Source organism: Podarcis tiliguerta, assembly GCF_965153285.1.
Source record: "Podarcis tiliguerta genome assembly, chromosome: 7".
NCBI lineage: Eukaryota > Metazoa > Chordata > Lepidosauria > Squamata > Lacertidae > Podarcis > Podarcis tiliguerta.
In genome coordinates, this window is record NC_139540.1 from 20,738,406 (window position 1) to 20,755,225 (window position 16,820).

The 16,820-nt window shown below is 43.3% G+C and overlaps 1 protein-coding gene across 8 annotated transcripts in view; it reads right to left on the minus strand.

The window, feature by feature from the left end:
• Positions 1-16,820, minus strand: part of OXR1 (oxidation resistance 1) — a 232,790-nt gene that overhangs the window by 106,249 nt on the left and 109,721 nt on the right. The gene's annotated exons all lie outside the window — the stretch shown is intronic.

Below are 16,820 nucleotides of genomic sequence, written 5' to 3' on the forward strand. Positions count from 1 at the left end.
CAATCAACCGCATTGTATTTTAAATGCAAAAGTTCCAGTGTTTTTTTTCTCCTTAGTAGAATTTATTGGTTTTGGATCAACTCTCTGAGGGAAAAAAAAGCCTCCACAATGCTAAGATTGTGGTGTGTTTTAGAGCGAAAACAAAAACCCACCGCCAAAATACATTTTGAAAGTAGGAGTATCAAACAGCCAGCAGTTTAGTTGCTGAAAAGAAGAAAGGATTTAAAACATTTATTGTGAAAAGAAAACCATCTCTCAGGAGACAGGAACAGTGTATACCACACTGAAATATGAGGTTGCTGTAAAATTGTCAGAGAACCCAGCGCCCGCAGAGATGTGAAATTAAAAAAACAACAACAACACTTTATACAATTTTATTTGCAGAACTAAGAGAGTTTCTCTATTCTCCTAAATGTATGAAGGCTTTGATACACATGGAGTGTATGAGAGAGAATATCTTCAACTGAAGATGTTTGTGTTCTATTTGCAAAGAAGCGCATACAGCGTATACTATTGGTAAGGTAAAGGTAAAGGTACCCCTGCCCGTACGGGCCAGTCTTGACAGACTCTAGGGTTGTGCGCCCATCTCATTCAAGAGGCCGGGGGCCAGCGTTGTCCGGAGACACTTCCGGGTCACGTGGCCAGTGTGACATCACTGCTCTGGCAAGCCAGAGCCGCACATGGAAACGCCATATTATTGGTATCCTCCCCAAATTTCTGGTTGTGCATGCTCATTTTTCAATACAGTAATTCTGCATTCATGGAATAAGCAATCCTAAATAAGTAAATGCACAGAGAAAACACGATTTTGTATCTTTAAAAGGGACACATGAGACACTGTGCTCTCTGGAGTCCTCAAACTTTATTTTAATGATAGCTTTGATATTCAACATCATTTCACTTATTTACTTTTATAGATTTGTAGACCTTTCCAGTTGCTGCATTTCCCCAAGAAAGAAAGCATCATCACCATCATCATAGCCAATGACGTTAACTCCCAGAACCTTTGGTTTCAAATTGGAATACGTGAGCTTTCCAAAGCTCCCCTCAGAGTAACTGAGAAATTACCTCGGGGGGGGGGGGGAGGTCGAGAAATTACCTCAGCTAATTTTTCCAAGCCTGTTCAAGGGCTTGTAAAATTCACCCCGCCCTGCTCTGAGGAAACAGGAGCTTTCCTTCTGTGCTATACAGTGGTACCTTGGTTTGCAACTGCTTTGGATTTCAACCGTTTTGGATTACAACCACGTCAAACCCGGAAGTATATGTCCCTTTTATTTTATTTTATTATTTTTTTGGATTAAAACCAATTTTGGGGGGGAGGACCCATTGGCGAAAGAGCGCCTTGGGTTACAACCCGTTTTGGTTTACAACCGGACCTCTGGAATAGATTATGGTTGTAAACCAAGGTACCACTGTACAGACTGACTGACTTTCTCCATTATTTTGCATGGGGAACAGGTAAAAGATGCTGCAGGAGTAAGGGGGTGGGGAGGAGGAGAAGAAAATAGCCACTGCAACCCCCTGTAGAAGACCCGTATGGGAAGCCTTTTCCTTCTACGAATGTCCACCCACTGCCACAGTGATTACTTTGCATGGGGGTTGATAAAAGTTGTTGTAGGTCTCCCATGAGAGATGTACTTCCCCTAAAGGTAAAGGGACCCCTGACAATTAAGTCCAGTCGCAAACGACTCTGGGGTTGCGACGCTCATCTCGCTTTACAGGCTGAGGGACCTGATGTTTGTCCACTCCGCAGACAGTTTTTCTGGGTCATGTGGCCAGCATGACTAAGCCGCTTCTGGCGCAAGGGAACACCGACAACAGAGCAGCGCATGTAAACACCATTTACCTTCCCACCGGAGTGGTACCTATTTGCACTTTTTGATGTGCTTTCGAACTGCTAGGTTGGCAGGAGCTGGGACCGAGCAACAGGAGCTCACCCCATCGCAGGGATTCAAACCACCAACCTTTTGATTGGCAAGCCCAAGGCTCAGTGGTTTAGACCACAGCGCCACTCGCATCCCTATGTAGTTCCCCTACCCTGGTCCAAATCCCCAGCACTGGTATAGATTGCATATAATGAATGACATAGTTCCAGTACATTCAGCAGGGAGGAACTGAGCCAGTAATTTTTATCCTGCTTGGTTTTTAATCCAAGAGGGAAATAATTCCAGAACTTGTATTGCTTCTCCTTTAAGGTGGGTTTTAATGAGTCCCTGAAGTTCTTTTCTGGGGCTTGACATCTCTAGTTTCAAATAAATTGTGTTCATCGGCACATCTTAGATTTCTTAAATGTCACTCATGGATTATGATACTAAGCTCCACCATTCTACACCTTAAACATTAAAGCTTTCAAAAGCACACCGAGGAGAAAAGAAATATTTGGCAAATAAACTCTTAACACCAAAAAAACACACACCACCCCTCTGGTGGCTTTTCAATTTTCACATTCAGCTACTGCTTTTGTACAAGGACTGAATCAAGTAAATTAATTTTCCCTTTCTTGACATTGTTGTTCACTTGCAAAGATTAATTGCATTAAAGTTGTTCTCTTGGTTGTCTAGGAGAGGAAGCAAACATGGTAGATTAAATTATTTGATTGCCTCCACAGTAATAAACAAGTCCACTGTTTGATACTTCTGTGCTAAAAAACCTCCATTGAAGTAATTTTGTGCATGTGTCACAGATAAACTTGCCACCTTCCCCATGTGCACTGAATACTTTGGAAAAAGAGCAACATAATAGAGATACATGATAAACAAATACAGAAGTGAAGGGGTGGAAAAGGAGAGTCAGAAAGGATAAGCCAAGATCAGAAAAGTGGCTTAGAGCAATCAAAATCTCAGCCGAGAAAGTAGTTTCAGTTCAGATTTCAGAAACTATTGGCATAGGTCTGAAACCTCATAGAAAGCAATAAAATGAAGTTTGCTGATGGCCAACGCTGTCAGGGGCAAAAGGGCGTCATTGTCCAACAAAATTTGGAGGGAAGCACATTGGGTAGTCAATATGGTGCCCTCTGGATGTTGTTATGATCAGGTTGGACACAGAGGAATGGTGGGAGAACCAGCTGGTAAACCACCAAGGGAAGATGGCTCAGAGACTGGGAGGAGCTGCTGGAAGCTGAAGGGGATAACAAGGCTTAGTGTAGGGTTACCAGACATCCCTGTGTCCCAGGGACAGTCCCTGGATTTGCGAATAAGTCCCCGGACATATTCCATTCCCAGAATGTCCCCAGATTTCATCTAATGTCCCCGGGAAATGCAGGAGCAGCAGTCTCAGCAGCCTGGAGCAGTTGGATCTGCTGGCTTCAGGAGCTGCTCAGAAGTCCCCATATGATGGTAGTGCAGGGGCTCTAAGATGCAGCTTCCGGGCTGCCTCCACCTTCCCTGACCCCAGCAAGTAAGCTGTGAAGGGAGGCTTCATGCTGCCTATCGGAGGGGGCAGGGATCTCTCAGTTAGGCAACAGGAAGCCTCCCTTCCCAGCTGAGGGATCCCTACCCCCTCCTGCTTGCACACAAGTAGGAATGGGATTGGGGCTGCCACGATGGGAAGGGAGGCACTGCGCTGCCTGAGAGATCCCTGCCCCCTCCTGCTTGCACGCAAAAAGGCTCAGAGACCGGGAGGAGGTGCTGGAAGCTGAAGGGGATAACAAGGCTTTGTGAGCAGGGAGAGTCTGTGGCAGAGAGAAGTTCAGGATCAGAGGCAGAAGCTGAGGTGAATGTGAGGACGAAAGTCCAGAGGCAGAGATGACTCAGGCTGGTGACAAGTCACGTGTGTCATCCCTCTGCTATGACAACCTCCCCTTCCCCCCACTCCCGGTACCAGAAGAGGCAAGCGATAGGAGGAGCAAAGACAGAGGGCATGCAGGTGCAGTCTCCAATTGCCTGAAAAAAGTCCCAGAAAGGAGGAGACCTAAATGGCTGAGGGAAGGAGGGGACCTTTAGTTTCATGGAGTAACTGGTTTCATGGAGTAAGATCTACAGGGAATGAGGTGCTGTGCTCAATAGGCCTGACACTCAGCCAAATGTGTTTCTGCTAATAGAGTGTTAATGCCAACTTTGAACTATGTGATTTATTGCCCAGCCCACTCTACAACAGATGTTTTGGACCATCATCCTTGGCAATTGGCCATGTTGGCTGCGGATGATGGGATCTGCAGCTCCACCCTGTCTACCCCAAATATATCAAGGCTATTTGGGTAAATTGTAAGCCCAAGTCAATAACATATGCATCCTTGGATTATGGAAACAAGCCCAAAACAAATGTTTCCCTATCTTCAAGAGTTCCATCTTGCTCTTCGTTTTTCAAGCGGTTGCGCATCTTTATTTGATACAAAGAAACAGCATAAAATAAGAATAAGAGTGGAATGAGCAATTAGTTGTGACTCCTGCTGGCCAGCCCTATCATAGCTAAGGAGGTGTTTATTGGAGAGAATGAATATTTAGCAAGGATTCCTGCGGAGCTTATAAAGCGGTTAGCTTGCTTGGCTGAATACAACCTACCCTTCCATGACTCATCATTGAAACACACAAGTACGTGTAGAATGCAAGCTTCTTAACTTCCTCAGTAACAACGCATAACATTCTTTAAAGCAGCAAAAAGGAGAGGGGGTTCATGTGAGCATCCTTGATGAAACCTGAGGTAAAAGTTTGTGCCATGGAGAAAACTGATTGTTTTGAAATAGCCATTGCCAATATTGGCCAGTGAATTACCTTGGAGCCAAACTAATCTTCACCGCAGATAGCCTTCATACCCTGGGTGATAAAACTCTTGAGGCCTTTGCTGCTGCTTCTCCTTGTTATCACTGTAGGTTTGTTAGCTCTCCAAGCACACAAACAGGGACAGGAGGAAGGCCTCCCTCCTGAGCCTTCAGGTTGCATGGACCAGTAACTCAAGGAAACAACACCAACACAGCCTTAAACTTCGTTAAGGGGAAGGTACTGCAGAATGTCACAATTGCAGCACTTTCTCTCTTTGGCATCCGGCCTTGGGCTTCCAGGCTAAGCTAATGCAAATTTAGGGAAAGCGCATGTATTATGAAAACCTATTCTTCCAAACAGAAAGTATGCTTTTCTTCAAGTGTCACACATCAGCAATATTATGCCGCTTTGATGGTCTACCCAAGCAATTTCATTTCCCTTCTCACCCTTCATTTTCTCCTAAGCTTCATGAAAGCCTCTCTCTCTTTTTGCCTTCTAACTTCCTATACAAATAAAATTCCCTCTTCACTCTTAAACCTCCTTGGAGCAGCCTTTAAAATCCTTTGTTGTAACTCATTTTTCTGCTCCACGTGGCACCCCATTATCAAAGCAACTTTCTTTTGATGATGCGACCGTCCGAGGACATCACAGAATGACATATGGAAGCCCTAGATAATGGATTACAATCAATGAATGACGTCCCCTCCCTATATATATATGCTAGCGTCGGTCTTGCTCATCTCTGCCAACTGATGAAGTGGGAAGGACCAAAGGCTGGATTAAACAAAACGCTGCTATCAGCTAATTCTTCAAACCAGCTTGATAGCCTAGCAGGCAAGGGGAGTTGTGTCTTCCTCAGCTTACAAATAGGATGGATGGCCCATCACTCACTGTGCTCTATTGAAGAGTCCTCTGTAGTAAATCAAATCACTGTTACTATTATTATAACACTGGGGAGCAGATAGACATATCTTTCTCTCTCTCTCTCTCTCTCTCTCTCACACACACACACACACACACACACACACACCATTTGCTACTTATTCTCTATAACTCAGCAGCTCGGAAAAGCTTAGGTGCATAAAAATGTTCAGTTATTTTTGAAGCTGTCATCTGAGCTTATTACTTTAAAGTTGCAATAAGGAGAGGGGGTTCATGTGAGCATCACTGATAAAACCTGAGGAAATAATTGGTGCCAATTATATCTGTGGTATACAAATGTAATAAATAACAACTACTACTACTACAGTGGTACCTCGGGTTACATATGCTTCAGGTTACAGACTCCGCTAACCCAGAAATAGTGCTTCAGGTTAAGAACTTTGCTTCAGGATGAGAACAGAAATCGTGCTCCAGCAGAATGGCAGCAGCAGGAGGCCCCATTAGCTAAAGTGGTGCTTCAGGTTAAGAACAGTTTTCAGGTTAAGAACAGACCTCTGGAACAAATTAAGTACTTAACCCGAGGTACCACTGTACTATTATTGCTACTACTACTTTTATTACCCTGTCAAAGGTGATATGGGGAGCTGCATCTTGAATGCATACAAATCTTACTGAAGACAAAATACATTAGAAAAATGTGAGGGTTGTTAAAATCATTAAAACGTGGAGCAATTAACATTTGGTTATATGTTTGTATATATTCATGTTTTTCTTTCCCTTTTACACAGTTGTGTAATATAATTTGCTTTATAATTGGAAAAAATTCAATGAAGTATCAATTTTAAAAAAACACCATTTGGTCCTGACAGAAATAGTGCACAGTTATTAAACTAGGAATTTCTACCACAGGGTGTGGTGTAACAGATGCTGGAATACATAGGCCTTTGGCCTGATCCAGCAAAGATCTTCTTAAATTCCTCCAACTTTCCCTACTTCCACATCTCCAAATCGGGCTAATGGTCTATTTCATTGTTTCCCAAACTTGGGAAACTCCAGCTGTTTTCAGACTACAACTCTCATCACCCCAAAGTAGCAGAACCAGTGGTCAGGGATGATGGGAATTGTAATCCGATAACAGCTGGAGTTTCCCAAGTTTGGGAAACGCTGGTCTATTTCATAGGAGGATCTGCAAGAACAACAAATGACCATAAAGTTCTGTGTGCCCTAAAAAGTCTAGCAATCAAGATGTGTTGCATAATGAGACTTATCTAATAATTCTGAAAGTGTTTGCTTTGTATTCCTATGCAAATTCCTCATTTTGAGATACTTGCTCACATCGAAGCAACATTATTGCCTTTGAAACCAGAAAGGTTAGTCCCAGAACTTTGTGAGTGCCTTTACAAATAAGAAGATTAGCTAATGTTTGCTTCTTTTGGTGCTAGTGGCTTTTATTCAGGCTCTCAATCTCAGCGTGGCAGGCTTGCATTTCATCCACACAGAATCATATATCTCATCTGTAATATTCATCTTTTAAGTACAGATATTGCTCTAAGAAACAGCAGGCTAAAAACCCCTGGAGACTGAAGGACACCCCCCCCCCCAAGGTTGTGGTTGAATACTGCCTTCTTACATGAAGCTGAAAGGCAGCATTTTAGCCATATTTCACCCTTCTCATAACTGATTTTCCAGTTTGTCAATCACTGCTGGTTAGTCTGCCATGCGGTCCCTGTGAAAAAGGAGTGGATCAATGACTCCCATCAACTTCCTTGCCGCTGCTCACACACTTTCGCCTTCATCTGCAAAATCCATCCTCAATACAACTCCAGAGGCTAAAAATGTAAAGTGCCTTTTACAGGTCTAACAAAACATAAAAGCAGTCCAGAAAAAGACTGAAGGTTTTTTTGAAAAAGTTTTCAATGTCAGGGAAAGGGAAGGGAAGATTGCTTTTTGGCTCATACACATTGTAGCCTTCAAGCTCTCTTATTCACCAGCAGCTGAAGGTTAACTCTCCCGTGACATTTAAAACTTTGTGATGAAATTATGCAACACCTGGGGACCTGCCATATCACTGCCCAAATGCGGCTAGCATCTTCATTCTTCACACACCCCTAGCCAGGGGTGCTGGTTCCTCTAAAAAGTGTGTGGGGGGGATTCCAAGCTATTCCCATCATGCATTTCCTTGGATTCAACTCTGCAAAGTCCCTCTCACCTCTTCCATTCCAACTCTGCCATAATAGCTAAATGGACTGTCTATTTTTGGAGACAGCATATCCATGAATAAAGGTAAAGGGACCCCTGACAGTTAAGTCCAGTCGCAAACGACTCTAGAGTTGTGGCATTCATTTCGCTTTACTGGCCGAGGGAGCCAACGTTTGTCCACAGACAGTTTTTCCAGGTCATGTAATAATAATAATAATAATAATAATAATAATAATAATAATAATTTATTATTTATACCCCGCCCATCTGGCTGAGTTTCCCCAGCCACTCTGGGCGGTTCCCAATTGAGTGTTAAAAACAATACAGCATTAAATATTAAAAACTTCCCTAAACAGGGCTGCCTTCGGATGTCTTTTAAAGATAGGATAGCTGCTTATTTCTTTCACATCTGAAGGGAGGGTGTTCCACAGGGTGGGCGCTACTACCGAGAAGGCCCTCTGTCTGGTTCCCTGTAACCTCACTTCTTGCAATGAGGGAACCGCCAGAAGGCCCTCGGCGCTGGACCTCAGTGTCCGGACAGAACGATGGGGATGGAGATGTTCCTTCAGGTATACTGGACCGAGGCTGTTTAGGGCTTTAAAGTACCTCCTGCATGCAGAGAATGTGCTCTACTACTGGGTTGCAGTCCTTCCTCAACTCATTTCATGCTACATCCAAGGTTGCTGTTTTTAAAGTATTATCTACATATGTGCCATTTGCTCATGTCACCCGGTGTGATGGGGAAAAGGCAGTAAATGAACAAATATTATTCCCCTCCTATTAAATTAGGCATACATTATGAAATTACAAGCTGCTGGAAATCTCCATTTCATGCTATTTAGAGAAGGCACTTTAACATACCAAATAAGGCAGCCTTGGGTAGAGGCAATTCACTTAGCAGTCTGCCACCTAGGCACTGACGTCACTCATTACTCATCGTCTGGCTTTCATAACCAAGGTTCATCTCCATCACTCTAGAAATTTTTTTTTATGGCTCTCATGAACTTTAGAATCTGATGTGCAGCAAAATGTATTGCCGGATCTGTGTCTCTCCTTAAATCAGAACCATAATCCAAGATGTCATGAACAGTTTGGTTCCTGGAAAAATACAACGGACAAAAAAAGGGTCTCGAGTTTTTCAGCAGCAGCAATATATATTGCCACTTGAAATCTATCTCAATGAAAATAGCCTTCTCCTGTATATCGCTACCTGAGGGTCTCTGCTGTCTCAAAACCCTGAAGTGACTATGAGTTAGGCTTACTCTAGTTCTCTGTAATGCACGGGGGGGGGGGGTGTTAAATTATTGGAATGAGTTTACAAGGAGTTCACTTTGTGAAGACTCTTTGGAAACTGCACTCGATCCAGCAGCAAGGATAGACCTACTTCAATCATTTTATCTCTCACACATCATACAAATACTGATCTGTGAGGCCTTCCCACATTCTCCTGCCACTATTTCTACAGCCCACCCCCCAAGTGTTGAGGGCTTCAGCTTCTGCAGCAGAGAGACCACCATTACTCCAACAGGCTCCTCATGCAATTTAGAACCCATATTTTCCAGGATTCTAAGCAGGGAGCTTACTTGAGTAGCGAAAGGTCCCTCCAGTGGAATTCCAGCTCCCAATTCAGGGAGGGGCCGGCAGAAATGTAGATGGGAGGTGCAGGAGAGGGCAGGGTTAACAGCCTTGCCCCTGTTCTCCCCCATGCATTGCAGCAATTCCTTATAAGGAGGGGGAGAAGAATGACTGGAATAGAGCCAATGTCAGAGGAAACCACGGGACCATATGAAACCATCTCTGCACCGGTTACTAATACAGTGGTACCTCGGGTTACATACACTTCAGGTTAGATACGCTTCAGGTTACAGACTCCGCTAACCCAGAAATAGTACCTCGGGTTAAGAACTTTGCTTCAGGATGAGAACAGAAATTGTGCTCCGGTGGCACAGAGGCAGCAGGAGGCCCCATTAGCTAGAGTGGTGCTTCAGGTTAAGAACAGTTTCAGGTTAAGAATGGACCTCCGGAACGATTTAAGTACTTAACCTGAGGTACCACTGTATGTTTCTGGGTGCAAGTCAAAGTGTTGCTAATTGCATTTAAAGTCCCAAGTGGCCTGGGTCCAGGATACCAGAGGGAACTGCCTATCTTCTCATTAAAAACTGAGTGAAGAGGACCTTTTCTCCTCTCATCTATGGGAGAAGAAGAGTTGGTTTGACAAGAGGTGGGGCCTTCACAATAGCTGCACCAATGCTATGGAACACTTTACCCCCACAAACCTTGGGTGGCCCCTTCTCTGGTTGTCTTCTGCCAGCTGGTAAAGACTTTTAAAACAAGAAATCCTGCAGGCTTTTGGTTTGCCAGGTACATGTTCAGATAAGTGCCACTGCCACTTTTTCAATCACCTCCAGCCCTAGTCTTAGCTTTACCATGCTGTGGCCACAATGATGTTCAAATGCTCCTATGACTGTTCCTCTCTGTCGCTCATACACACACAACCATGTGCTAGTCATTCCCCCATCTACAAAACCCATCCAAAAGTGACATACAAATTGCTTCCTACTGGGACTGAAATTTTTAGCCAATTAATTTGTTAAATCAATCAAAAGATGTTTTGTTTAAAAATATTGCTAATTTTTAACAAGTGTTGCACTGTGGAATGGTCGTGCTCGGGGTTTGACCCAGCCAATGGTTTTGTATTTCTCCAAATCTTGGGCTTCTGCCAAGACTGTTGATACTTCCTTCTTGTAGTGTGGATGGGGCCATTTTCGGTAAACAAGGCACTTTCCAACGCTTTGAAAATAAGTTTGTTTGTAGAATACAGTGGACGCTCGGGTTGCGAACCTGATCCGTGTGGGATGCACGTTCGCAACCTGCAGCGGTGCATCTGCGCATGCGTGGGTTGTGATTCAGTGCTTCTGTGCATGTGCAAAGCGCGATTTAGCGCTTTCGAAACCCGGAAGTAACCCGTTCCGGTACTTCCAGGTTTCGGCGGTCCATAACCAAAAAAACCACAACCTGAAGCGTCTGTAACCCAAGGTATGACTGTATGAAGAACATATATAGGCACTCTGACATGCTAGAGGGAATACTTCTTCTGTGATTGCACTTATGTGGCATATGAATTGAGCCAGAGCCTGCAAGCATCTGAGGCCCTTCTTCATGTGCCTCCTCCTTGAGAGGTCCAGAACGAGCCTTTTCTGCAGTGGCTCCCCATCTGTGGAATGCTCTCCCCAGGGAGGTTTGCCTTCGTTACATATCTTTAGGCACCAGGCAAAAACATTCATTTTCTCCTAGGCCTTTGACTAAAGAATCCATGGCCTTTTAAACTGTGCAGAGGGGTTATCGTTTTGTTTGTTACCATGTTGTGCATGTTTGTGTTTTTATATTGCAAACTGCCCTGTGATCCTCAGATGATGGAGACAAGAAAAGTGCCACATTTTCAAGATAGTTCTTCCTTCCTTTTGCATCTCGGGACACTTATGCCTCAGCTTTATTGGACTTCACAGTTAGTAAACAGCTGTTTTCACATCTCCAGGAAATGTAGGGCAGCCTGAATCTTTCTCTCTTTCCCCCCTCATTGCAGTCTTTCAGACCTTGAAGGTCAAGTCTGAAAGGGATGCACTAAACCTCTAATTTCCCCAAGGTAGACCGTCTTTGAGGGGGGAAAATGAAGAACCACTTGTATTGACGTAAAACAAAAATAGCCAAGGTGAACGCAGCAATCCAGACCCTGCCAATAATCATGCCAGAGGTGGCTAAGAAAGAAGAGGAGAAGGGACTTGTTCACGTTTCATAATCACTTACAGCCCAACCAGGTGAGCCAACAGGCTTGGTTTAGTTAGAAAATATCTATGACCTGTATAGTTGTCATTTCTTGCTTAAGATCATGTGTATGTGGCAACAGTTTGTGAATAAATAAATTATTTCTTTTAAAAAAAGGAAACCTATGAATATGGTGAAATATTCGGAAGGACAGAATAATCCTAATGAGTGTGCATAAGAGTAGGGATGGAGATTTGCACAGAGAAGGAGATGCCAAGCCTGTCACCATCACTTCCCTCCTGCCTTGGCTGGTGCAAGCCAACTGGCCAATGGAAATTCTGGTCAAGCCATCCCTTTGCATCCCCTTCCTCAGGTTTGCAGTACAAGAAGAGGATTACACCTGGGGTAGATAAGCTGTTGTAAACTAGAAGTGCAATTCATTTGAGGATGCTGCACAGCATGACTTGCATAATATATATTTTTTGAGAGTGGGGGCAGGCCCAGGCTCCTTGTTTGTCATATGCCTGAGTAAGCCGAAGCAAACAGAGAATGAAGAGCACTGAGTCGGCTCCCAGAACATTGCATTATTCTGGACAGTGGCATTTGCTGCAATTATACAAACACTAACTTGCCTCTTGATTTGAAACAGCACGGCTGACATGACAAATTCATTTGTAACACCACAGTGCCAAAGTGCGTAGGAAAGACCTCAAGCCACCGACTTTACAGGGCTATTTAATTAACACAAATTGATTTGTGATCTCAGGACATGGAGGCTGATTTAACATAAATTGGTTTGTGATATGGAAGGAAAACTGGATAGCTGCTGCAGTTTCCTAATGAAAGTCAAAAAGATATTTCAGCATGATTTAAGTACAATGCGAAGAAGGGGATGTGCTGTGTGTGTGTATGTTAGTTCTACAGTGATTATTCTTATGAAACTGCTGCCTGTTAACTGAAGTAAACCCTTCAGCTGCAAGATATTTTGTCTTCGGGGAGCATTATAATCATACTTCTTATCTGTGGAATTCTTTCCCTAGTTCCAAACCCTGCAGGCTGGACAGTGTATGTGCAACTCTGTATTTAAACCGCTTGAACATTGCTTTCTCCCAAATATAAGAGAGATATAAAAAGGCAGGGAACCCCATAGGTTGTGTGGTGGCATCATTGGGACACGCATATAGGAAGATGGAACAGATCCAATCTAGCACAGCACCCCAAAAATGCTCTGTTCCTCCTTACCGTCTTGGCAATTATATGGGAGAACTTGCAGGATAGAACACTATCCCATATTCTTTCTTATTCTTAGAATCTTATGAGTTGGAAGAGACTCTGACAATCATCTAGTCCAGCCTTTCTCAACCTGTGGTTCCCCAGATGTTGTTGAACTACAACTCCCATCACCCCTAGCTAGCAAGGCCAGAGCTCAAGGATGATGGGAGTTGCAGTCCAATAACATCTGGGGACCCACAGGTTGAGAACCACTGATAGTCCATGGGTAGGCAAACTAAGGGCCGGGGGCGGATCCGGCCCAATCACCTTCTCAATCTGGTCCGCAGACAGTCTGGGAATCAGCTTGTTTTTACATGAGTAGAATGTGCCCTTTTATTTAGAATGCACCTCTGGGTTATTTGTGGGGCATAGGAATTCGTTCATTTCCCCCCCAAAAAATATAGTCTGGTCCCCCACAAGGTCTGAGGGACAGTGGACCAGCCCCCAGCTGAAAAAGTTTGCCGACCCCTGAATTCTAGTCCAAACCCCGCAATGTAGAAATAGGCCGCTGTCACTTATGGGGATCAAACTTGCAACCCTGGCATAATCAGCACCACACGCTAATCAACTGAGCTAATAATTGAGGATGGTGCACACCTGCCTGCAACAAGGACAACATGAGAGACTTTATCCTGGCTGGGCGATCCCTGTACTATCCCCTGCATGTTAATGGAAATTACTGGGTGGGAAATTATTTTCTTTTTATCAGGATAATGAAACATCTTCTCCTCTGAAACTGTGATCATGCAAATCCGTCAACGACACAGAGAAGAGAGCACAAAGCCACCTTGCTCCATGGCAACAGAGAGTTACTGCTGACGCCACTGAGATTCATTGGTAAATGAGGCCACCTCAATTCAGATTTCTTTGCAAATCAATGTGTTTCAGCCCACAGTAATTAAAACCTGAGATAGGCAGTGGGAAGAAGAGTGCAAATGACCCTTGATCACCTGACTAAGTCAATCAATAAGAAGAGCAGAATGCCAACGCCCACATGGAAAACAATATACAATTATGGCTGCCTCCAAACCAATGTTTTATTGCAGCTGCATCCTGCAATATGTTCTTGGCTTAATGCAGGGCTTTTTTTTCAGCCGGAACTCACCGTCATTCAAGGTACGGTAAGTTCCAGCACCTCTGTTTCTAGAAAAATAGCACTAGAGCAATATAAAGTGCATTCGTAGTAGATGTATCCCGATTTAGTTTGTTCCGCAATGCTTCCTCGATGCTACTCATGATTGATGTCTGGAGGGGCTATAACAACAACAGCGGTACAAAAACTAGAATATTTGTGGTGCAAAAAGTTATGGGATTTCAGCAGGAAGTTAAATCATCTGCACTGACTGGAAAATAAGCAGTGTGACTGTCCATAACAGGCACAAGCAATATTAAAAGTGGGATCAGGTGTGACACTCCCCAATAGCATCATGAGCACAAATAGTTATGAAAGCATAATAAAAAGGGCATCGTAGGGGATAAAGAGCAAAGAGGGATTAAAGATAAACTAGGCATGCTCAGATGAAGCCTCTCAAGGTTGAAAAAGCACATTGGCCCCTTCTGTATATAGGATCTCTTTAGTTTAAGGAATCTGATTTATTTATTTTTTGAAGGTGGGGGCAATGATGTTCCTGGTGACAGGAGGGGATGGGGGGAGTCTGGAAATTAACTTCTGCTGGGCTAACTTCTGCTAACATCTTTCAACATCTCTAATATCTCTTAACGTAATTTTTAAAAATATCAATTTGACAGGCTTTAGCATTTGTAGCTGAGGTGTTTTGCTGTGATAATTGGATTGGTGGCTGGGATTTGATTTGTGTCTGTGTCAGATTTTATGGCTGGATTTTACTATTCTACAATTGCTGGTTGGTTTCACTGATTTATGGTTTTATTGAATAATTGAATGCCTGTCTATTTTATTGTGTATGTAAGCAAGTGAATATATTTTTTTATTAGGCAGCTCATAAACTGAAATAATAAATAATTTTGTTAGCGATATTGGGTGATAGCCATTAATCCTACTCAGACCAGACCCACTTAAATCAACAGATGCAAGTAATTTAAGTCATTTGATTTCAGCGGGTCTACTCTAACTTACTTGGATATTTTTCACTGGCAGGGCTTTTACTTGATATGAGCGGACAGGGTCAAATTTACTGGAATTTCATTTAAAGTGGTGTTTTCTATGATTATGCATTTGAACCATCATGGTTACTGATAATGGGTGGTGTTCTGCTAATGTGTTCTATCAGCACAAGTACAGTGGTACCTCAGGTTGCATACACTTCAGGTTACATACGCTTCAGGTTACAGACTCCACTAACCCAGAAATATTACCTCAGGTTAAGAACTTTGCTTCAGGATGAGAACAGAAATCGTGCTCCGGCGGTGCGGCAGCAGCGGGAGACCCCATTAGCTAAAGTGGTGCTTCCGGTTAAGAACAGTTTGAGGTTAAGAACGGACCTCCGGAATGAATTAAGTACTTAACCCGAGGTACCACTGTATTTGCACTTTTACAACAGAACATTTTCCCCTCCTGTCCCCATGTGTGCCCCTTCCTGTGTTCTCCCCAAGTCTGCTCTAGTGGGTTGGGGGAACCCCTAGAACAGATTTAGGGGCTGACCTCATTTTAATAGATTGTTAAATAAGTCAGGAAGCCATAACTATTTTTTTTAATTTAAAAAGTCAAATAATAAAATATATCTCCCAATAACAGTAATGCACAGTATCTTTATAGGTTCTTTTACTCTCCAAATAACTTGTCTAAGAGGATAATCATTCTACCCTTCTGGTAATGATTTTTTTTAAAAAAGGTCTATGATTTTATTGCCATGTAGGCAAATTTCCAGCTGAAGAAGCAGCAGGCCCCATTAAACAAAACAAAGTGGAATCCAAGAACGGTGATATCAGTTCGTTAAGCTATTCTGCAAAACAGAATGAATAGTCGTCTCCTGCAACTGGAAAGGCTAATTCAATCTCTTCTGCAAAACAGAATTATCTGTCCACCATTTACATTTGCAATCTAAGTAAATGAGGTAACAATGATTAAATAGTTTATATCAGTTTTTCTATGCCTAGGTAAACCTTTATGTTCCTCAATATGACGAGACCCAACCATGATGTGTCCATTTGGGGAAATTTCATGGAAATTCCAGGCAGGCTTGACCACAGTCTAACTTGCTCAATGAACTCAATATTTCAGCTCAATTAATAAAATATTTCAGCTCTCATTTCGCCCCCCTAGAGATGCTGGCTCTCTGCAGTACTCCAAAAAGAGAAAAGCTCAAATTAACAGAGAAAACTTTTTTTTGCAGTGGATTTTCTAACCCAGACGTTTGCAGACATCCACATAGTGAGCCCTCAATCCTGGGAAACCAGCAACTAGGCTGCAGTGAAACTGTGGAAGACCTTAATGTTTTATAAGTACGGGTAAAAGTTAATTTTGGTGAGCCCTAACTAATGGCGGCTCAACACAACCTTGAACAAAGTAACTTCTGGAGGAGGAGTAAGGAATAGAATCATAGAATCACAGAGTTGGAAGAGCCCACAAGGGCCATCGAGTCCAACCCCCTGCCAAGCAGGAAACACCATCAGAGCACTCCTGACATATGGTTGTCAAGCCTCTGCTTAAAGACCTCCAAAGAAGGAGACTCCACCACTCTCCTTGGCAGCAAATTCCACTGTCGAACAGCTCTTACTGTCAAGAAGTTCTTCCTAATGTTTAGGTGGAATCTTCTTTCTTGTAGTTTGGATCCATTGCTCCGTGTCCGCTTCTCTGGAGCAGCAGAAAACAACCTTTCTCCCTCCTCTATGTGACATCCTATTATATATTTGAACATGGCTATCATATCACCCCTTAACCTCCTCTTCTCAAGGCTAAACATGCCCAGCTCCCTTAGCCGTTCCTCATAAGGCATAAGGATTCTAGGCTTAGGAAAGTTAGATCATGTCACACTTTGATATTGTCCCATGTGAGAGCCAGTAGTGGTGTAGTGGTGTGAGTGCTAGGCT